Here is a 23725-nt window from a genome sequence, read left to right as displayed (position 1 = left end):
AATTTTTTACATCTTTATATGGGATTTAGCATGGAAGGGAAGACAATATCTCAGGATTCTCAGATACACTGGCAAAATTAAACTAAATTTAAAAAAAAATTAAAATTAACCATTGTATTTGCTCTGGGTTTGTCCTGTCTCACCTCAGCATGATGAAATCCCTTCAATTTACTTGCCTTTCAATTTGCCAGTTCACCTAATTCCCCAAATTAGCAAAAAAGGCTAATCCTTCCTCAGTGGGAGGATAACTGCTCTGTCCCTAGGACATAACACCGAGAGAGCCGTGAGACACAAGGCACGACGCCTTCGTTTTGTAACGTCCTGAGTGTTAGCTTGGCATCAGCGCAGAGGGAGCTCAGGTGCCACTGACATATTATATGTGACTAGTTTTTCATCTCTTCTACATTCTGGCTGTTTCCTAACCTCATTGAACTAATTACACAAGAGCAGCTAACAGCCACACTGCTCTAACTTATCAATAATGAAAAGTGAGCCGGAGCTGTCAGGAAATACATTTGACATCCTTGGAAGAACAGGAACTCTGAGCTCCCTCCGTAGATATAAGTGGAAATATAACCATTAGTAAACCTAATTTATTCCATAAGCAGAATTGACAGCATGATTCCTTTTCAATATTTCCTGGCACTTTCCTATTATGAGATTTTGCTTTTAGTTGTCTACATCAGACAAACATGATTTCTTCAGGCTGAAATAGCTCAAGCTGAGCACTTGATACCCCAAGATTATTTTTTTATTTTTCAGTTTGTATCCGTACTTTTTATGGTATTGTAACTTTAAAACCATTATAAATAAAAACATATTCACATTAGGAAGATATTGACTCAGATGGCAAAGACAGTATATAGTAAATGAGGAGTTTTAGCATGGAGCCACAGCAGCTCTGTGCTATATAAAAGAGATGATTACCTAAAGAAGGCAAAGAGCAGGATGTGATTTTTGAAGTAGGGATCATTAAGGAATTCAAAAGTGGATGGGCTATTGACTGTAGAAAGGGAATACAGACATTAGTTAAGATTTATTCAATTCTTATTTCTCAGAATACAACAAAATGTTTTTAGGGTTCAAAGTACTGTAGAAAAACTGTCTTTTGAAGCCAGCCTTCACAGCAGCCTAGGGAGATAAAAAAAATTAAATAACAGATGTGTTTTACTTTTTTCAAAACTGAGGAAGCAAAAGGGAACTGATACACGATATTCCTCCTTTACAGGAAAGTAAACTAAAAAACTCCCCATTATTTCTACAAAAACTTCAATAGGTTCTATAGGGACTGTAAGAAGGAGAACTCCAAATCACTCTGCTGGTATATATGTCCTCTGTGGTGAGCATTTTTCCGCAGAAGATGAATGTCTTAAACAGGCAAAAATAAGAAACAGGCCAAAAATCCTAAAAAATTTATGCGCTTAGTGAAAACTGGCTACTCTTGTTAGGATAATTTTTTAGAATAAAAATGTTTTTAATGCAGTTTAATGGTCTTTTAAAGGATTGGGGAACAGAGAATCCTTGTTGGAAGATATTATATGGATCAATTTCTTTGTGCATTTTGTGTTAGAAAATTCTTCAGTGTTTTGAACAGCACTTCAGCTGATCTGCAATACAAGAACCTGAAATTAGCTAGCACTCTGGGATCAATATTGGGCAACATTTTGTCACTGAAAGAAATTCAGTCTGACAGAGAAGAGTAAGAGCAGTGTAAGGAGACAGAGACTCTGGCTAAAAAGCCAGATACAGAAATCTCCTACAAAGCAGTACAAATTAGTTGATGTCACCAGAGCAAGAAAACCATAGTGACAGAATAAAATGTTATCCAGGTTCCAGAATACTTTATTATCACCACCCTAGGTCACTAAGCTTCACAAGCTATATCCATCAAATTTGATAGCAGTATATATACTCACAGCTGAAGCTAGAAGGTGCAGTGCTTTAATGTACTAACGATGTGCATTAAGACACCTGGGTTCAAAGTCAGTTTATGACAGGAACAAAATGAGTTTGTTGGTCTCAGCCTGCACTCTAGTGGACAATTGCACATAAACCCAGACCTGAGAAGAATCCTAAGAATTAGATTTGCTGGCCAAAACATGTGATGAAATTCATATTCTCTGTACATTATTAAAAACAAAATATCTTTGCTTTTTCTGCCATTCTGAAACACTGCAAGATGAGACATTTCCATCAGCATCTCTTTTATACTGTGTTCAATATTATTGTTATCAGGATTGAAAGAATACAACAAAAGATGAAACACTACAATGGAAGGCAGCAAAGGCAATAAGATGCCTCCATGTTAGGGAGAAAATGGAGATATGAGGACATACTGCCATAGCAGACATATATAATACTTATTACTATGTAAAATATTTACCCTTATTTATCTTTTTTTTAATAACAAAATATACTAAGAAACAAAAAAATTGACACATATAATAACAATAAAAATATTTTCTTGATACATAATTAGTCTGTAAACTTAGGTCTGAAAGACATATTAGAGACAAGACCTAAACAGAACTTTAAAAAAAAACTGCTGTTACATGAATAATAAGAACAGCAAGGTAAGATAGTATTAAAGGAACTCAATATGAGTATGGGACTCAAACCCTCACAATTCAAGATATTAAACAAATTGCCTTAAGCGTGGATAGAAACCACACCCACAGATGTTTTATTTCATTAGTGTATCCCATAAAATGTTTACACATATTTCAGTGGGCAAGCACTAGAATGCTGGAGTCTCAGATTTGTGTAGTCTGTTTCCTATTTAAAGAAATTAGCTGTAAAGTATTGCCTGGAACTCTAGCCCCATTTCAGGCTATTGCCCTTTATATTGTTTAACTTCTTATCAGTCAAGCGAATAATACTGATACCCAAGCATTTACAATTACAGTCATATGTTGTCTGCAGAGGCAAAATAAAAAATTTATTGAGTTATCCTATCTTTTCAAAATTTTATTTAAATATTAAAAAATGTTTGTTATCACTAGCTTAAAAATGACCATTAGATATTACATATATTATATTAACATAAATATATATATTACATTAACAGAGTTTTTGTACAGTCTTGTGGTCTGTCCTAGTCCAAGCTGACCTTCCCCTTATTTTTCATCATGTCATTAACTTCACTAATTTTCTGCACTGTTTGAACACTTCTACAGTTCAAAAGCATACATTTTGAGGTCAAGATAAATTTAAAATTCATTTTTAATCCAAATAAAGTTCACCTGATGGTGTGGGTTCTGTTTAGCATGTTTAGAATTCTATATTTATACATTTTTCATAATTAAAAAGCAGTCTTCATCAGTCTTTTAATGACAGAGCAGCCTCTCTGACTGTATGCTGATTCCAAATTTAGAAAATCATCAATTTTTGTAAAAAAAATAAAACTGCCCTCAATTTTGTCAAGAAATGCAACTCCAGATAAACTTTAAAGTGCAATTTTCCAAACATGAATTTCCTCTGTCCCCTCAGTTACTGTTATACTATTCATTTATAAAAGCTCTTCCATGGTGCTTTCATAATTACTATTCTGACTATTTTATTCCCAGTCTTCTGATAGTTCACGGTTTTCCAAAAGGTAGAGACAATAAATGTTAGTGCGAAAACATGAGTTATCGTTTAAAAAGCCCCCACATTTTTTCTAGATTTTGTAGATAAAATGTGAATTTTAACTACGTTTTGAAAGTGAACTAAGTGAATCTGAAAGCCTCTAAAATCACAAAGCCAACAAAGTCATATTTTAATCTCTTGGGGAAAGGAGCTGAACTCATAAATTCTGCTTATGCAAAGACAACAATATGCTTCCATGAGTAAAATCTTACTCCAAAGCTATGTTTTAATGGAATAGCTTGACAAGAATAATTTCCTTGACGATAAAAAAAATAATTAGAAATGTTAAATAGGACCCAAATTTGTCAAGCATAACACAGAGGAATGAAACAGCTAATGCTCATATAACTTCAAAGGAATTTGAATTATGCACTTAAATTCAGACTTGTGGCATGAACTAAGATAATTACCAGGAAAATAGCAGCTTTTGCAGTCAATAACAGGAATTGGATTGAGTTTGTCAATTTTTCTGAGCTGATAAATGAAAGGTGATAGCTGTTGAAATGAGCTGTGGCTTACATGAGAACTAGTATGGTCTGTAAGAGCTAATGCTTTTATTCTCAAAGCATGAAGCTGAAAAAATATTAATAAAACCATTAATATCTAGCTGGCTTTAGCACATCAGGTACCCAGGAAAGAAAGGTTTTTTGATAGTGGTAGTCTTTGTTTACACTTGGCATCAAACGTAGCTTTCTAAAAATGTTTTTCTACTCTATTCTCCTGATAATTCAACAGCAGTAGGACCAAGAACACCTTGTTGGAAGTACCAGCTGCTTGCACAGAATTTCTGTGGTACTCATGACCACCCACTGGCAAATACTAATGCAGAGAACAAAAATAAGTATAACATCTATAGCTCAAAATGGATAGTGCAGGAAGTGGGATATGGCAAGTGTATTGATAGAGAAATCCCACCCATGTAATAGTGCTGTCTCACTGCTGGAGAATAAATAAATGAAACCCAGTATTTATGCCATGCAAAATCTTAATCTTTATTGTGATCTTACAAAAGAGCTTAAAATCCTTTCCTTTCTGCAGAGCAGAGATCTGTGCATACTAAAGGAGGAACATACTGTAACCATGACTCTATATTCTAGGGATATAAACCACTGAATGACAGCTCAGGATCAGCCAAAGCTGATCAAAGCCTCAGGAATTTTATCTCCCCAAATTCTGTGGGAGCCCACTGTGACAAGCTTATCTCTTTGATCCCAAATTTAGAATATGTCAAAATAGGTTAATCCTACATGCTTCTTTTCACATTTGACAATAATTTTTTAATTAAAATGGCAGGCAGGACCCAAACTTTCATTTATCTCACTGGTTTCTCACTTTCACTTGGGAAGTGCCATGGCACGGAGCAAAGTTCTAACTTTTGGATTTTACCTTTTGGCTGAAGTATTTTCGTCTTTTCCTAAGGTCTTCAAAAGGTTTCTGCATTGGTTTGCGGAGAAATATGAGTGTTAAAAAAATCTTAGAACAAAAGTCTTAAAAAGTGCCATGGAAAGTAAGTGAGAAGAACCCCTGCCTGTTACTATTTTTACACCTCATTATTTTGAAAAGTTGTTGATTTTTTAACTGAATTTTAACTGTCTAAGCCATGGTCCATATATGGTACAGATTTCCCAGACCAGGCAGTCAGTTCCCTGTACCCAAAGGTATGGCACAAGCAGGTCATCACCCTGAGCAATGGATCTTCTTATGAGCCTGACTGGCAGCTGAGTTACCCAAGGTACCCAAGTTACTCTCTTACATGAGGCTGATGAGAGGGGAACTCTGCACTTTCCTTCTGCTCAGTCTCGTAATCACCCACTGCAGTCTCACGGTTACTTCTGCACAGGGGCCTCCATCACGAGCCATTCCCTCTGGTTCCGCTGGCCCTGCGTGTGCCAGACTCGTGACACACCTGGGTCACGGAACGTGTACCATGAAGAGTTGTCCCTGGTGCTTTAGCAGGGCAGCTCAAGGCGTATCTGTAACCTGACTGTGCACAGCATCGCTTTCGTTACAATTGTCAATCCAGATGTGATGCCATTAAGAGTGCCACAAAAATACAAATGGGGACAGCAGTTCAGTGAAAACCAATAGTGCTACGAGGGAGGGAAGCACAGGGCAGCTGCATGAATTAAATATCCATAGGACTAGGGTAAAAAAGCAAGGGCAAGTAAGCACACAGAAAGTCCTAGAACAGCACATATTCCTCCATATCTCCCCCATTTTTATTTCTATGTTCTTTACAGACCCAGCTCTGAAGAAAGGAACCCTTCAAGGAATCTCCTTCAAAAACCTCTAGACTAGATCATGGTCAAGGAACAACTAGGGGCTTACTTCCAGGCACTTCTTCCCTACAGCTCTGTTGTAATTCAAAAAAGAGTAACGAAGTAAGAAAGAGGAAGTTTGTCAAAATGAAGAGAAGGGCAGCTCAGATTCTCAATGCTGTACAGGCACCAAGGAACCTATTTAAAGATATCATAGTTGAAGTACATACTTTCTCTTAAGATAGACTTCAGAAAGGGCAAAGGAAGCTGGTGTAACTAACCAGCAGGGTAAGTAAGGCTGTTAGAAGCAAAAACCTACCTTTGAAAATGCTGAAGTCATGTTCAAATGACACAAGAAGAAAAGAGCTACAAACTCTGCAAGGTTAAATGTGAAAACATAATAAGGCACACCAAAAAGCATCTGAAGAATACCTAACAAAGGAATCAAAACTAATAATCCTTTTCACCACAAAACACATCAGGAGCAGGAGATTTGCCAGAATCTGTAAGACTAGTTTGTTTTCAGGGCATTAAAGAGTACTCAGAGAAGTCAAGGTCATTGCAGAGAAGCTAAGTGAACCCTTTGCATTGGTGGTCGCTGTGGAAGGAACTGGGAAGATTTCAAAATCAGAAGCCTTCTTGGCAGGGAACTCATCTGAAGAGCAGTCTGAAATTGAAGAGATTATGGAAGAAATAGATAAAGTGAATATCACCAGGAATATATAGTCTACACTCCAAATTTTTAAAGGAACTCAAGGACAAAAGAGCTGAATTACTCACTGCAGGGTTTAACCTATTGCTTAAAATTGCTTTGCTTCTGGAAGGCAGAAGATGCGAAATCGATTTTTAAAAAAGATCCCAGGGAAAATCTGGAAATAGTAAGAATCTAAGTCTGATGTGTACAGGACAAATTACTAGAAACTTTGATAAGAAACAGCATCGGGAGACACCTGAATTGATCTGATTTTTTTTGGGAAGACAGCATTCTGTTGAGGAAGACACTGCTTTACAATTTTGGTAGTTTTTCAAGGGAGCCAAAAATGATGTAGATTATATAGGCATGATGATATTGATACAGCCTACTTTCATTTCCAAGAGACATGAGTTCAGGTTAGAATTAGGGTTTTCTAAACCCAGATATCTACAAGGGTGACAAGGGTGGTAAGACTGAAGGTATAAAAAAAAGACCACCAAGACAGGACTTAGAGGTGCTGGAGGAGCACATTATGTGAGGGCATCCTAAGCAAGTTCAGCCTGGTCTGACATAGGCTTTGGGACAAGACTAAGAAAAAATTGTTCCAAAGAGCATGACTTCTGTTCTCAAATAAAGGAAAAGGCCCAGAAAAACAAAGACCTCTCACTGGTAAAATGAGAAACTATTCACTGTGTTGTTATTTTCAGTTCTTTCAGATGTAGCTCAGTAAACAGGATTTTGTCAATGCAAGTAAAAGGCCAGACACTCCATAGTGATCTAATAGTGCTGGGTTTCAGGATCTCTCTGGGCTTGTCTTCACACAGGCAGATTTTAATTTGGGGTTTTCTTTGGGAGTGTGTGCGTATGACAATCATCTAATGGCCAAGAGGGTATTGCCTACCTGGGTTGACCACAGTCTCTGTATGCTTTATATGGTAAAAGCATAACTATCCCATTGTAACAGTGGCTTTTTACATTGAAAGGAGCTGAGGGAAAATTTCAGACTTGAGAATCATCCAATCATCCAATGAGAAGGATGCAGACTGGTCTTAAGAAAACCCAAACAGGTCCCAAATCAGAGAGGAAAGAGACTCCTACTGTGAACATCAAAGTCTTTCCATCAAAGGACTCAGGAGGCCAATGACACATCCATTTCTGAAGCAATCTTCTTAAGGAAGATGGAAGTTGACAACCTTAGGACCCATTGGGATATGCAGAAGGTGAGTATGGCCCCACAGCAAGTAGGAAAAACAAAGTTTATAGGAAAAAACTTAGCTGCATTGTTAATGTATTTTTTTCTGCATTAATGAGGTAAATTGTATGATTAGATTATTAAAACATTAACAGGATTAACACTACATTTGTACCTCCTCTTTTAAGGCATGATCCCTTTAGCCCATAGGATCTGAAAGTAACATGAATCCAGCCTCAGGTTAGGGTAAGTCATAAGGTCTAGGGTTAAGGTTTGAAAAACTTGAAAGCTTACAGAGGGTGATGAGGCTCAGGGTAGAAAAGGGACTCCAGCAAAATGCAGGACAGGTGCCCAGGAGATTCCCTAGGGTCCCTTCCCCAGTATTCAAGGGACCTTAATCATGCTAGGAGGCTTCAGCCTAAGCTCAGTGTTAGCCTCTGATAAAGTTCAGAAAAGGTGGTTGAAAAGAGTGTGCTCCTTGAGTCAATGCAGAAGAAAATGTCTGGGGAAAAAAAGACCCATCACAAGTTATGATACATATGTATGTATCTCAGAAACAATATCTGCTGCACTGCTCTTTGTATTCATAGAATCGTAGAATCATTTAGGTAGGAAAACACCTTTAAGATCATCAAGCCCAGCCATAAACCACTTCCAGGTCCACTCTCTGAACATGAGCTCTGGCTAGGCTATGATTAAGGTTTGTTTCAATACAATGCTGACAGGGGTAGGGGCACAGAGTAAGAACAAGGACCCTCTGAGAGCAGAGGACAGGCCTTAAGAAGTTCCTTTGGGACAATATTAGGATAAAGAACCCTGAATCTATCTAAACAATAACAGCTTAGAAAGGGAGGCCTCCTGCATGGAAGAGTAGCTGGTTCAAACATAAAAGTGAGAGCATCAGAGTAAATGGTCAGTATTTCCATTTAAAAATGTCAAAAGTGGAGTTTCACAGTGGTCTGTCTATGTTTTTCAGTATATTTATAAACTATTTTGAGAGCCAATAATGAGATGACAGTGTGTGCTGGTAATACCATAAAATTAATACTTAGTGGGACAAAGGTTTCTGCTGCAGTCCCAGAGACCAGTGAAGTCCCTAAACAGACAATACAAACTATGTCTCCTCTTTGAAGGGAGTGAAAGAGAATATGCCAGGGGGGGATATCTGCCGGTCCAAGATTATATAGAGGGAGATGCCAGCTCTGTCACTTCACTATTTGGCACCCAGTTACAACTCCATCTGGTAATGGTTCGAGGGCCTTTGGCCAGAAACCCTCCAGAAGCAATGCTAGGATGTGACAGGCAGTGTGGTAAAATTAAGTCACACGAATGGCTGGAGAACCAGCCCTCTAAGGCTCTACCAACTTGCACAGCTGGCTGCACGGTCACATTTGTGGGACCATACTTAGTGTTTAGAACACAACGGTCTCTGCATGGAGAGTCACAAACTCAGGCTTTGGTTTTTGGATTTCAGAAAGGCAACAATGAAGATGCTTACATTTTCCTCTTTTTTTTTTTTTTTTTTTTTTTTTTTTTTTTTTTTTTTGGTCATTATTTAAAATCTTTATCCACTAATAAATCGCAAAGAACAGAAATACAAGGTACGCAAAGAAAAAAATTTTCAGTGAAGTAAAAAACAGGATATGGCAAAAGTCTCAAATTAGACTTCTTTTCAAATTAGACTTTTCTTTTCATCGCTGTGGAATTCATTGGGGTTTCAGTGACAAGGCCTTTTAAAGGAATTCCAGTTTCAAATACATAACAGCCTAATAGGTTGGAACAGTAACTCTTCTTCCATCAAAGAAGAATTTATGGAATTTATTTAATGGGTACTTTCTAGATTTCATGTATTTGTGACAATTTTGGAGACTCATATTTCTTTTGTTGTTTTCACATTGCAACAGAGTTGCACCCCAAGGTACTCTTTGAAACTGTAACTGATGTATTAACTTGACTTGCAGGTTTTTGTGCACAAAATATATGTTTCAGGACATTAAAAAGTATTTATTGAGGGAAGCAACTTTGTTCTCTATTAGGCTGTAGTTAATTTCTGTTGTGTGAAAACGTTTTTTGCATTGGGTACAGTACCAAACACGTTGCTTTATGTACTGTCTGTAAAATGTTAAATATTTCTTATGGCACTATGACAGGTATCTAAAAATACAAGAGGAACATTTCTGTTTTGGTAAACTGCCCAGATCTTCCACAGAAATAGAATATTTAATATTTTGGTGTGAAGATTGCCAAAATGGAAATCATGCATAACAAACTAGCTTTGTTTCTTTGGGAAAATGAAACAAAAGCAGACAAAAGTAAAGAAGCATATATTATTCACTTGGATTCCAAGGAAGCTTTTAATCCAGTACCAAGTGCATTATTAATGAGTAGGGTGAGAAGGTAAGGAAGTAATTCTCAACTGGACAATAAACTGGCTTGCTTTCAAAGTCAAGGAATGGCCATAAATGTGAAAGGAAGATGACAAATGCAGAGAGCTTAGCATTAGATCCACCTCTTCATCACAGTAAATAACTGGACAATTGACAGAACTTCAACGTGTGCAGTTTGATGTGTGAGGAATAGAGGTAACAGCTGATCATGAACAGAAACAAGGACAATATAGTTCAAATTCAGTGATGGAAAAGAGGTGGACATATATATGCTATAAAAGTGAAAATTTATAATATATAAAAGTAAGTATGTTAAAAGTAAAAATATTTTTTAAAATAACAGAGATTATGCTCTAAATTATGGGTTGTACTGAGTATGTCAGAGACCTTGTGGTGTTCAATAAAAAGCTTACATCAGATAAATAGATAAATGATTATAATAAATTCTGTTCAAACTCTTTGGTAAAAATGTAAAATACCATTAGTCATTCAATATCTGGCAGCAGCTAGAAAGGACAAAAACTATGTAAAGAAGATGGAGAATGCTAAACCCAGACTCACAAAAGTGCAAAAGAGCATGGCAAGAATTGAAAACTACAATATTAGTTTGAATCTGTTTCAAGAAGACAAAGATTAACACTTCTTTCCATCAGTTTACTTGTTTGTCTATGCAATGATCTAGTAATTATGCCAGCAGACACATCAGTGACTGACAGAATTGCAAAATAAGCTTTACTCTGAGAATTTTCCAGTTACTGTCAAAAAATCAGAAAGAGTAACAGAGGTAGAGAACAACCCTTGTTGGAAGACTGCTGTGATATTTATGGGAATAAAGAGGGATTTGTGCACTGTATTTCAGAAGAGTATGTATTAAGCACTAAGTGATGTTCTTTGTTGCTGTACTCTCTAACCAGTGCAGTGTATGCTAGACTCATCACTGGTGTATATATCCTCACACTTTGAGTGCTGCAGTGTGAATTCTCCCCTCACTCTCAAAATGTGTACTCAAGAACAGTGACTTGGAAGCAGAGCTATTGCTACCAAATCCTTGATTTACTCAAGTCACATGGGGATTTTGTCTCCCACCTGCCTTTTCAGTTTCCAGTGCAGAATAAGAATGAGTTAGACAAGATGATCATAAACCAAAACACATGAAGTTCCACCTCACCATGGGGAAGAACTTTATTCGATTTTGGGTAGCAGAGTACTGCCCAGGGAGGTTGTGGAGACTCCTTCCATGGAGAAGTTCAACCTACCTGGATATGTTCCTGTATAATCTGCTCTAGGTGATCCTGCCTTGGCAGTGGGCTCAAACCAGATGATCTCCAGAGGTCCATTCCAACCCAAACGATTCTGTAATTCTGTGAAGATAAGGCAACAGCAAGTGTAAAGTACACTTCACATATAACCATACTCATTAGAATCACAACAGCTTATTCTTCTGACAACAGCTCCTAAATAAACATTTGACTGAAGCTGAAGCAAAGAAATAAGTGATGCTACTTGAAGAGCTCACAGAGGCGCTAAGTCTACTCTGAACATAAAAAGCAGTAGGTGGCTAACTCAGTCCATAATTATGGATGGTTTGTGGATCCTTACATTTTTGCATCTGGGACTAATGCTTGCTCTCTGGTAGATCTCTTTGTTGAACTACACTAGATAATGATTGTGCTCTGTTATTTTAACTTCCGTTACCTAGATTACAGCAAAGAGGAGTGAAACCTGCAATTTCCAGACGCTCTAGCCTTTTTCTCATCTTCCGAAACTCAGAGTCAATTCTGGTCACATAAAACTCATTCTGCACTCTTCATACTGCTTTTTAATTGATTTGTAATCTGAAAATCTAAGATCCCAGTATTCTGCAGCCTCAGGCCAAGCTGACTGGAATCTAGAGGATGAAGAATGTGAGGTTATGGCTTGAAAGAGATGCTTCATTGGCAGACTCTATGAAAATAACATCTACCTGTATGAAAGACAGAATTCTGGAGGGAGAGAAGTAGGAGAAAGAAATCAAAATAGAATCAATTTTTGCAGGAAAAAAAGAGAATCACACCCGGTCACTACCTTCTGCTTCATCTGCAAGATGAACTACAGAACTACACCATAAAACAGACCCTTCCTCAATGACACAAACCAAAATTATACATACACGTTGCCCCAGGATTTTTAGGGCAGAGGTTAAATGATACCATACCTCATTATTGAAGTAATTCAAATACCAACATACCAAATGAGGCATAAGAAAATTAATACAATAGAATAGGTCTTTTTTTCATAGTGAGTTCTAACCTTCACTACATAGAGCAATGCTTACTACTGATGTCAGACACCTATGGAAAAAATTGGATTGAAAGCAGTGATGGTGGGGGATCCTATCCTGACAGGTTTTTGTTTTGTTTTGTTTTTGGTGGGTTGTGGTTTTTTGGTTGTTTTTTTGGTTTTTGTTGTGGGGTTTTTTTTTGTTTTTTGGTTTTTTTGGGTTTTTTTTTTTTTTTTTGTTTTTTGTTTTTTGGGTTTTTTTTGGTTGTTGTTGTTTTGGTTTGGTTTTTTTGGTTTTGTTGTTGTGGTTTTGTTTTTGGGGTTTTTTTGTTGTTTTGTGTTGTTTTGTTTTGTTTTTGTTTTTGTTGGAGATCAAGGTACTGAGAAGAAAATAAGAATTCTCCTTGTCCCATCTGAATCCTTTTCACAGCAAGGGCATGAAGTAATGTCTGCCATGCTGACCCATTCTGTGTTGGCCTTTACTTAGCTCCTCTATGTTGTTAAACCTATCTAAGTGGGTATGGACAGCACTCATTTTATTTTACGATTCTCTTGAATTAGCCTGTGACTGTTCTTGCTTAATTCTTAACATATCTTAGATAATTTCATCATCTTACTGGGTGATGATAATATAAAGGTGCTGTCAAATGCTCTGATGAATCTTAGATCTATAATTAATATCTAATATTTTCATAAGGAATTTTTCCTCCAATACTTTCAGATATCCACCTTCAGTAGATTTCCTGATTTTGTATCCACATATTAAGATGCAAATTATCCCTACTATCCCTCCTTAAAGCAATCTCTTAACGCTTCTTTTCATAATATTGTCAGCTTCTAACTTTTGAATGCTCATTTTGTAATACTAATAACCTTTTTTGGTAGAATATGCAAAACAGAGCAATCTGCAGTTAGCACAAGTGGCATCACTGGTATTATTCCTACTCTTGGTGAGTACAATGATGAATACAAATAGGCCCAATGCATTTAGAATAGTTTCTTGGGATCTTGTTCTGGACAATTTTCCATTTAATTGGTTTTTTTTTTTAACAAAGCTTTCGAGACATCCAGAAATTTCTGTAAGTCTTTCTAATAAGTTGGAAGAAATATAATAATATATTTAATAGGCATGTACTGAATGAAGCTATGAAAATGAAATGAGGGTAGAAGCAGAAATGGAAGCAATCTCACTATTGTACTATAAAAAAAAAGGACTTTCTGTGAGTTCCTTGCTTTATGTTACTATATTGAAAATAATTAATATATTAAATATACTTACTGGCAGCTCACTTATAAGTAAATGGTCATCAGCTATGCTCTATATGGTGTTCTTACATTATTTATTAGCTCCTGCTCCACATCATCCAAATGTAAGCCTTAATCAATAAATCATCAATACCTCACTTCTTCATTCTATGGGCTCTAAATGATGTAGCTTTGTTTTTTATATACACGTATATTCCAAACCCATCAGAAGTAAACTTATTTCTAATCAGCAAAGATGCACTTATCACTTGAGAGCTGTGACTAGTTCTATATAGAGAAGAAGGAATTTAAATAGCATAAGGTAAAATGGCAGAGTTGTTTATGCATTCGAACCTTGCAGCCTTAGAGCCTTGAAGATGAATGGAACTAGGTTTCATGTTTAGACAATGGTTTTATTTTATTGGGAATTGTGCTCATGTGTCATGAGAATAGAGAACGCTCAAGATCTCAAATTTTAGAAGAGAAGAGAAACGATGTAAGTTAAGTCTCTCTGAGGTGTAAGTTGATTCTCTCTGAACTCCTGCAGTAAATTCAAAGGGATAGAATTATGGAATAAGTTACTACCACAGAGTATCTATTCCTTCTTGAATTTGTAAGATTTGAAGTGATTGAAAGTAATGGTAAAACTTAATAAAAACAGTCTTTGTTTTTCAATAACTGCTTCCTTCAGGAAAGTGGTATGGTTAATGACAACAGTAAATGCTGAAGATACAGCCTGACATACTTTCTGTAGTGGAAGTCATGTTGGGCTTGCAGTGGGCCTCAGGCTGAATGTTTAAGTACAGCCGTACTTCACCCACAGGCTTGAGTGGAAGTTCAGTTCACTTAGGAATTTAGCTTTAGTTCAAACCACAGGGAAAAAAACAACAACCTTTAAAACTTCTTACTATTACCTCTAAACTTATTTTAAAGGTGTCTTTTGAGAAGAAAAACTAACCCATTAATCTGAATGACAATTATTACTGCTCTCAAAGTGAAACCACTTAAAGAATCTGGGTGTTCTTATGGAAAAGTTTAAAGCTATTATACTTCAAATTAAATGTGAAGGTATTGCATATTGAGTTGCCTTTTTCTTTTCTCCCATCGATTTTAATTACTGGTATATTTGCATGAAAATAGGATCTTTATTTCTTGAAAGCTCATCAGCTCCTGCTGCTTACTCTTCATTGTAGATATCACATGCAAAGGGTTAGATCTTCAGGTGAGGTAGAAGTAAGAGCAGATGTGCTTAGAAGAAAGGAAGTTTTTTATGCAAATACTATCTTTAATAAAACAAGAGGATAAAAAGTGAAAATACATGCTCGGGAAGCAAAATTCCAATATCTCTTCCAGGATATACAGATGTCCCTCCAAATAAAAGTAATTTTAAATTTTAAAACTGAATATAAAACATTAAAATACAACATGAAACCCTAATGAATCACTACACCATTGCTTACTTGAATTTCCCTTCTTGACACTCGTGCTTTTATTGTACAAAAACAAAACATGAGACCCAGGCAGTCAGGTTCACTTAAAACCTCAAAATAAGACTTTTCTTATAAAATGTTTCTAATTTTTGATGGTCCTTTCTGAAACGTATGGCTGATTTCTACCTTCCTGTTGTAAAAACCAACAGTCAAACGCTTATATGAAGAAACCATGAGCAGCCAATAGTGCATGAACACAAACTCTCAAGTAATCATTGGCTTTTCCATGTGCAGATCCAGTTTGCACTCTTTGGGGGAGTTTGCACCACCACATGTCTGTGCTTTCAAAGAGAGCTGGAGGTATTTAACACCATATTTCATACAAGACCCCTGCTTCTACATCTTGATAATGTAGCTTGATTCCAGCTACCAACAAAACTGAGTATGTGAAAAGCGTAACGAGAGACTGAGCTGTATTTGCAGTGCAGGAAAAGCCATCAAAGGCCCACACACTGCTCTGCTTTAAAAGTGCTATTGTGCTCTACTAAATTTTATTGAATATTAACTGGTCTTCAGATAGCTCTGGCTATTGAGATAATAAATGTGGCAGTTATGTTTGACAATCATTGCAACTGCCTGCAGCCTCTCTGGGAAGCACCCTGAAGTTCATCACGCCCCGAGCACCAGACTGGTGATGATGGTAAATGAGCTGTTACTCATCAGGTAATCCAAAACTGTGCACAAAAATTTGGCCATGTAAGTGTTTTGGAATGACAAAAGGGCACTACTGATTGTCATGGTCAGATCCCCAGTCTGTGCAGGGTAAATCATGGGCAGTACTGCCTCTCTGATAAGGGAGGGCACCACTGGGGAAGGGGAATGGAGAAACAAAGGGGAAAGAAAACAGGGTTGGGTATATGACACGAGTTCTGCTAATAAAAATACAGCTCTGTTAAAGCTCTGGAAGTGGTATTTAGCCTCATTTCTTCTGGACAGAAAATGGCACAGAGGCAGAGATAAGGCCCAGAGAGTATTTCACCTGCAGCCAGGAAATATTGACAGCGCACTCAGATACTTGGATTCAAATCTGAAAAACAAATGAATTGCTACTAATAAAAACAAAGCGCAGAGTCCCTTTTCCATTGTTTTATTCTGTTTAAAAGACAAACATTTGCACGCTGCAAGCCTCAAATGGATAAATGCTACCATGAGAACTTATAAGCCATCTGCTAGCTTCCTAATGAAGCCAGTAACTATTATTGTTTACAGTTGAACACCGGGGGTCATGTGTATTTGCTGTAATGAAAGAATCAATGCATCACTGCAGATGCTAAAAGAGAACTTTTTTTTCCAGACGGCTAATTATAAATACAATGAAGTAGCAAATTAAAAAAAAATCTGTTCATTTCCATAGAGAAATAGTGCTTGGCACACCAATTACAAAACACGGCACTGCTCTGTTTTCTAGTAGTCTCCACTTGACAGGCTCAGCATACAGAAACAGAATCACAAAAAGTTACTCTTCAATACTTAACAAATAGCTGATCACCAAGGGGTTCTTAGCCCCTAATCTTTACAAACCTCCTACATTATTTAATTGCGTTGTTTATCTGAATGTAATGAAGTGTGCATTAGCAGACAGCTCTCTGTTGCTGTTTCACTCTGGTTTTTTTGCTCAAAGAAGACCCATGATATATGAAAACTTGGTTGAGCTATTAAAAACATCCTAGAGTTTCTTGGATTTTTAAAATGTTTGTTGAAGAGAAATTGATGCACTGCAGTAATACAATTAATTTCTGGCTTAGGATTTCTTCACCCAAAAATAATATACTTATAAAATCTGAAAAACTAACATTAATTCCAAATATTTAGCAAAACAAAAACAGACAAACAAACAACAGGACCTTCATACATGATGGAATTCTCCATTTCACTGAAAACAAGACTTTAATTTTGAAATCTTATTAATGGCCTTTATTTTCTGTAAAAATATTATCTTAATTTCAGGAAATTTCCTAAAGCCTGTGAATCCAGAGACCTTACTGAGTTGCCTTGCTGAGTTAAAAACCTGCAAGGGATTCCTCATTACCCTCTGATACCATCACGGCCATGACACAGCCTTCTTGTAGCTTGTACTCTCCCCATACCACTTGCAACATCCAAGGAGCTACATATCCATCATATGGCTAAAACGCAGAATAACATAGAGCCTAGATGGGATGCAATAAATGGGAAACCTGCATTATTGTAGGCCACAAATCAATAAACCCATTGGAAAGAAAGGGAACAAACAAATTCCACTTTTACAATAATAAATACTAGTAGCAGGTGGTACTCTAGGCAGAAATAAAGCAAGCTGTCAGCAGGAGAATACTGCTTCTTTTTAAATTTTGTCTTCATATTGTGGCGGTGGCCTGGAGAGCTAACACCAGGTAGACCACAGTGGGAAGAGCTCATTAGTGAGGTCAGAGAGCCCAGAGGGGCACTGCTGTATACAAGATCTATGAAGTTTGACACTTGGGTACACTGCTGCACCCTGACAGTCCTGCATACCACGCTCCCTGCTCCCAGCCTCACATGCCTGCTTGGCTGGATGTCACTGACTGTGGGAGGTGCAGGGGCTGGGAACCCCAAGGAGAGAGCTCACTGCAGCTGAGGTCCTCTCCTTGTCCAACGGCCGCACCCTGTGCCCAGCACATGTGGGCAAACCTGCTGCGTGAACTGCCACGCGTTTTCCTGAGGTACGCATGTACCACCAGCAAGTGGCCTGATGTGCTGGGTTAACAGAAGATGGAGGGGCCTCCTCAGTGTCCAAAGCTTTCCTTTGCCTTATTCTGCCTTGTTTTGCTTTGCTTTGCTTTGCTTTGCTTTGCTTTGCTTTGCTTTGCTTTGCTTTGCTTTGCTTTGCTTTGCTTTGCTTTGCTTTGCTTTGGCAGACCTTGCTGAACCCTCCCAGACAACATCAGCAAAAAGAGCAGAGTGACTGGGGCAGAGAAGAGGATGAAGAGAATAACTGTCCTAGTTTCAGCTGAGATACAGTAAATTTTCTTCCTGGTAGCTGGTACAGTGCTGTTTTGGTTTAGGATGAGAATAATGTTGGCAACACGCTGATGTTTCAGTTGTTGCTGAGCAGCGTTTACAGTAAGCCATGGAATTTTCAGCTTCTCACCACACCCCATCAGTGAGCAGGCTGGGGACAAGAAGCCAGGAGGGGACACAGCTGGTACAGCTGGCCAAAGGGATATGGCCAAAGGGATATGGCATTATGCTCAGTATATAAACTAGGGGAAAGATGGACAGGGGCCACTGCTCAAGAGCTGGCTGCACATTGATCAGGATGAGGTGAGCAATTGTACTGTTCATCACTTGTTTTGTATGTTGTTGTTGTTGTTATTATTATTATCATTATCATTATAATTTCCCCTCCTTTTTCTGTCCTATTGAACTGTCCTCATCTCAACCCATGAATTTTATTTTTTCTTTCTCCCCCAGTTCTCTCTCCCATCTCCATGGCAGGAGGTTGGTGAGCAGGTGTCTGTGTGGTGTTTGGTTGCCTGCTTGGTTAAACCACAATGTCCCACCCTACATGGGGCACAAAGGGTTGATGCAACAGGAGATCAGACCAAAATGTGTTAAAACAAAATTTCCATAAGCATTTATGAAATTGTTTAGTAGCTGCTAGTCACAATGTTCAGTTATTTCCCATCAGGGCTGTTGCACTTGTTCTCAGGGTTGTGTTATATAACACTTTATTTGCTGTGTATGTTCCCTGTTGTGCTGTTTATCACCTCTGGGGCCTGGATTAAGACTATAATTTTGTTGTACTTTGTAACACTGGCTTATGATAGGATAAAATTACTGCCCATGAAACTAATCTGGTATTTGTACTCAGCATTACTGCCATCTCAGTACTTTGGGAGCCGTCTCAGAACTATTAATTATTGATAATTACACTCTTTACCTTTTCAACTCAGAGCACAAATCTGTGGGAAACCCAAGGCAGGACACTTTCCCCTGCTCCTCTACCTCCCTTTTTTCTCCTTCACCTTCCCCTTCTCCTCCAGGCTAGTTAAAACAGCTCTTGAAAATTTTTTATTTACTCAGGATGTTCAAACCAGCATGTTCCTGTTGATATGTCTCCTACTCCTGAATATGCTTCAGGTCATGTTTAAACAACTCTTTGAGAATACCACCCAGAGATCTCCCCCAAGGCTGGATAGTTGTGAGTGGCAGGGTATGGGGAATAGTATGGGCAAGTACCTTGGACAGTGCAAACCTCCAGTGTTTCAGAACTTCACTTCTGAACAACTGGAGAATATAAAATAATTAGTAGAATATTTGGAAAAATTATGCCATTACCCTGACCATTCCAGAGAGACAAAAATCACTGCAAATGCTCGGGACTGGCCCAGGCCAACCAAGTCTTGCTCAACACTACTCAGCAGCCACAAGGGGAAAAGAAAGTGTCTGGATCTGACAAGAAAATGACACTATTGCAGCTACTTCAATACCTGCAACACGCACTACAGCTACTCCAAGCCCCCTGACAGGCAGGTGGCTACTCCAGCCCCAGTGACTGGCACAGCTACTCCAACCTCCATGGCAAGCACTGCACCTGAACTAGAGAACTGACCCTTGCCAGTATCAGTTTGCTCAACACACAAGAAGAAATGTTGGAAGCAAAAGTCAACTCATCTAGAAAAGGAAGAAACTCTTCCCTTACTAAAGGAGGAAATGACAAGGCAGACTACTCCAGAGCAGGACCATCAGGAGAACATGAGAAAGAAGATGCAGGATTCATAAAGGAGAGGATAACGTGTACCCAGGAGAGATATGAGATATGTGAAAAGATTTCAGCCATCATCCAGGTGAGTACATTGTCACCTCACAGCTTTGCTGCTAGGATCACCTTCAAATTAGAGGGTGGAAAAGCCAAATAGCTGGGATCCTTTTCTAGGGAAGAGGACATTGACAACGCAGTAGGAAAAGGGATACAAGTACTCAGCTTCTGGAGCTGACACCCATCAAGCCCTAGGGAAAAATATCCCTTCAAGAAAGCTGTTGTGTATAACCCAGACAAGTGGAGAAAGGCAGGTGTGGGAGTTTATACAGAGCTCAACACCATTGTATGCCCACTCATTGTCAGTAATGACCTAGAGGGACAGAGAGGGACAAACAGTGGGTGAATTGGCTGTCCAGTTCTGACAATATGAAGAAAGTGTCTGCCTCATTACGGAGGCATGCCTCAGCTGTGGGGAAACTGCCCAAAAAACTGTCCTGCGAATTCCAGCAATTCAAATATTCCACTCCCCACCACTATGGACCAGCATCTCAGTTATGAGGACTCTGCTCAAGAGAGAGGATAGAGTGACTACACACTGTGGGTCACCCTGTGGTTTTATCTGCATGAACTCAGAGAGGAGAGGAGGAAAACCAACCCCAACCCTAGAGGGACAGGTATGTGAGTTGCAAGAATGCTCAGTATATAAACAAGGTGGAAAGCTGGCCAGGGCCCACTGCTTGGGAACTGTCTGGACATTTGTCAGTGGGAGGTGAGCAATTGCATTGTGCACCACTTGTTTTGCTTATTCCAAGTCTCCTTCTACTGCTGTTGTTATTATTATTATTATTATTATTATTATTATTATTATTATTATTATTATCATCATTATCATCATCATCATCATCATCATCATATCTAATGCCATCGTCATAATTCCTTTCTTTTCTGTTCTATTAAATTGTCTTTGTCTCAACCCATGAATTTTACCATTTTTCCCCCAATTCTCTTCTCCATTTCAGTGGCAGGGGGACAGTGAGTAAACAGCTATGTGGTGTTCAGCTGCCTGCCACATTAAACCACAACAATAATTTAATCTCAGTTCCTACTCTGACAACGTTTCCATCTTTGTGAACTTAAGTGAATAACAGTTTTTATGTCTTAAGCCTCTATTTCATAACATGTCTGAGATAATACTTTCTTCCCCATAGCATAGGCAAATGTCTATGAATATATTTGCTTCCCCAAATTACAGGAGAATTAGTTGCAAGAATTAATTAGTTTATGTTTGCAAAGTACTCCGAAAGCAGAAGCACTCTATAAATGCTAATCATTAAATCAACGGTTTATCTGACTTTATTACCACACCACCAATAAAATAAGTTACGTAGCTGTTGCAGGTTGGAAAGAGCACTTTTACTGTCTAAAAGATATAAAGGTTTTAATTAGCAAATATTTTGAAAGCACTTTGCTGAGAAACAAATTGCTAACTGTTAATACAGGTTTTCCCTAATGTAAATAGCTACAAAATATGAACTCCTGGATGCTACTGTAACTTCTGCATATATTATCTAAAGTTTTGTCCCATGGCAACAATATTTTTATTTAAGGCACAATTTTTGTAATATTTATGAAAAAAACACATTTGTGTTTTTCAAATAGATGTTTGGATGCAGCAGGAGATTAAAGGTATCGTTCTTAGCAGAGAATAGCAAAACCTAGTGCATTGTCAAATTATACCTATATACACTTAGCATTATTTTTGCTATTTAACTTAAAAGTGTATTTTGCTAAGTTTCCAAGCTTCTGCTGATTCATAAGGCTCAGCTCTTCCAAATGCTGTACTGTACCTGCATGTGTGACTTGTTATCTACATGTGATCTTAAAATCTAAGCATGCAAACAGATTTGAAACTTTTTTGTGAAGGCAGTTAGAAAGACTGAATTCTGAAAGTGCCTCAAGCCTTCTGAAACACCGTGGATTCTAGCTCCGCACAGTTGGATCCTGCTAGGAGAAACCTTTTGCTCACCTGTTGTGACAATCATTTCCCCTCTGGATGTAACAATATAAACTTGGGTAGAACAATAAGAAGTTGTTGAATTATTGAGTCTAACAATGAATGCATTAACATAATTGGTGCTGACTTATCCCCTTCCTACATACATTTTTGACATAGACTTTCTTGTAGAGCCTTCCAAATGATATTATTATTATTATTATTATTATTATTATTATTATTATTATTATTATTATTTAAAAATTATCAGACAATTATCAATATTTCCCAAGTACCTGGACTAGTGGTTTGAAAAGAAATTTGAAAGTAGATCACAATATGCTTATTCCCTGTTGTAATGTCTGCCTGTGACTAGAAAATCAGAAACCTTGAGCCGTAAGAAAAGTCCTGTAAGTCTGCTTTGCTGGGAGAGAAGTAGTGTGACAAAATCCTCCCTACCAAAAGCTCTGCTGATTGTGGGAGGATGAGGATGCACTCAGCCAGGCCCATTCAGTGAGGCAATGCCGCCTGGCAGCCGGGGCCCTTTGCTACAGTCCAGGAGACAAAAAACCTCCTGCTGTTCCCACTGCTCTCAGCAGGAAGGAGAGTGTTGCTCCTATGGAAATCAAGGGTCTGCAGCTTTCCAATGCCACATACTGGTGGCTCAAAACCATCCAGACACCCCTGAGGAAGGTGGGAGTATGTGTTCATTAATTTGAGCCATAAATCACAGCTTCATATGGCAGAAAAATGTCCAGAAAATAATATGCTACAGTAAAGGGTTATGTCCGTTTCTGTGCTCTTACTATAGCTCTTCCAGGCAGATGGGGAGTCAGAGCAGGAATGCCAAACCTTTATCTTGCATCGATTTATCAAGCTGTCCCTGAAGGAAAGGTGACTGAGATTTTCTGGAGAGGAGGCAGGGTTCAGGGCTGGGGACAGAAGGGGACATCTAGGAATTGATGGGAAATGAAAAGTATTCAGGAGATTTGTCAAAGCGTTAAAGGGGCCCTCAGCAAAAGAAACTCAAGGTTACTAAATGTCTCTAAGCCCAGGGTTTTTTGATTGTGTTTTTCTTGGGTTGAAAATTTACTTTATAAAACAAAAATCATTATATCTTTACAAATCAATTCTAGACTTCCTAATAAAAAGCCCAAATTATTTTGTGGTTAGTCAAAAATTACACATAGTGAAATAAACTGTCAATGACATAAAGCAAGACCAGTAGGGCTGAAGTAAGGTCTTAATGATATTTTTGGTTTTATCACTATAATTATTAGCCCTTATTTTTAATAAGTAATAGAAATTTGAAGGGCCCTTCTGGAAAAAGTGTATGGATTTTAAGATTAATGGATAGTATTAAGATAATACTAAAAGTGTGAAAAAAGAATGACCCCCCCTTTTAAAATTATTTTTAATACTACATTAATTCAATCAAAATCGACTCGAGTAAAATAAAGGTATGTACAAATCTTTGCATGAAAAACCTTAAAATGTATGTCAGCTTCCTCAGAATAATTCTAATGGCATCAGAGCTCAAAAATACAGGTCTACTTTAAGTCCTGTATTTTGACTTTGTGTAGTTTAGTTTTTCACATTCTGCTGTCACAGGATGTATTGTTCTATTCATGGATAGCAATAACAGAATTAGACATGATGTAGAGAAAAAAAGGCAGACATGGTCAAGAAATACTTCTGTCTTGTAGCTGGGCAAAAGGCACATGAAATATTAATAAATGATGCTAACAAAATACTTCCTGTTCTGACAATAAATTATGAAAAAGCAGGAGATGGCACTGGAATGGGCTGAGCTTTGGAATACAATGCCAAAAGTAAACAATAGGGATTTGATAGGAT

At 37.9% G+C, this 23725-nt stretch overlaps 1 protein-coding gene across 1 annotated transcript in view; it reads right to left on the bottom strand.

Annotated features, from left to right (window-relative positions):
- DCTD (dCMP deaminase) overlaps positions 1-11433 on the bottom strand; it is a 37783-nt gene extending 26350 nt beyond the window's left edge. Inside the window, exon 1 of the mRNA XM_040065683.2 lies at positions 11415-11433. The gene's annotated coding sequence lies outside the window, so the exon portion shown is untranslated. The remainder of the gene's footprint in view (positions 1-11414) is intronic.
- Positions 11434-23725: the final 12292 nt, after the last annotated feature.

The sequence above is a fragment of the Hirundo rustica genome, chromosome 5 (assembly GCF_015227805.2).
Source record: "Hirundo rustica isolate bHirRus1 chromosome 5, bHirRus1.pri.v3, whole genome shotgun sequence".
Lineage (NCBI taxonomy): Eukaryota > Metazoa > Chordata > Aves > Passeriformes > Hirundinidae > Hirundo > Hirundo rustica.
This window is presented reverse-complemented; position numbering and strand designations above follow the sequence as displayed.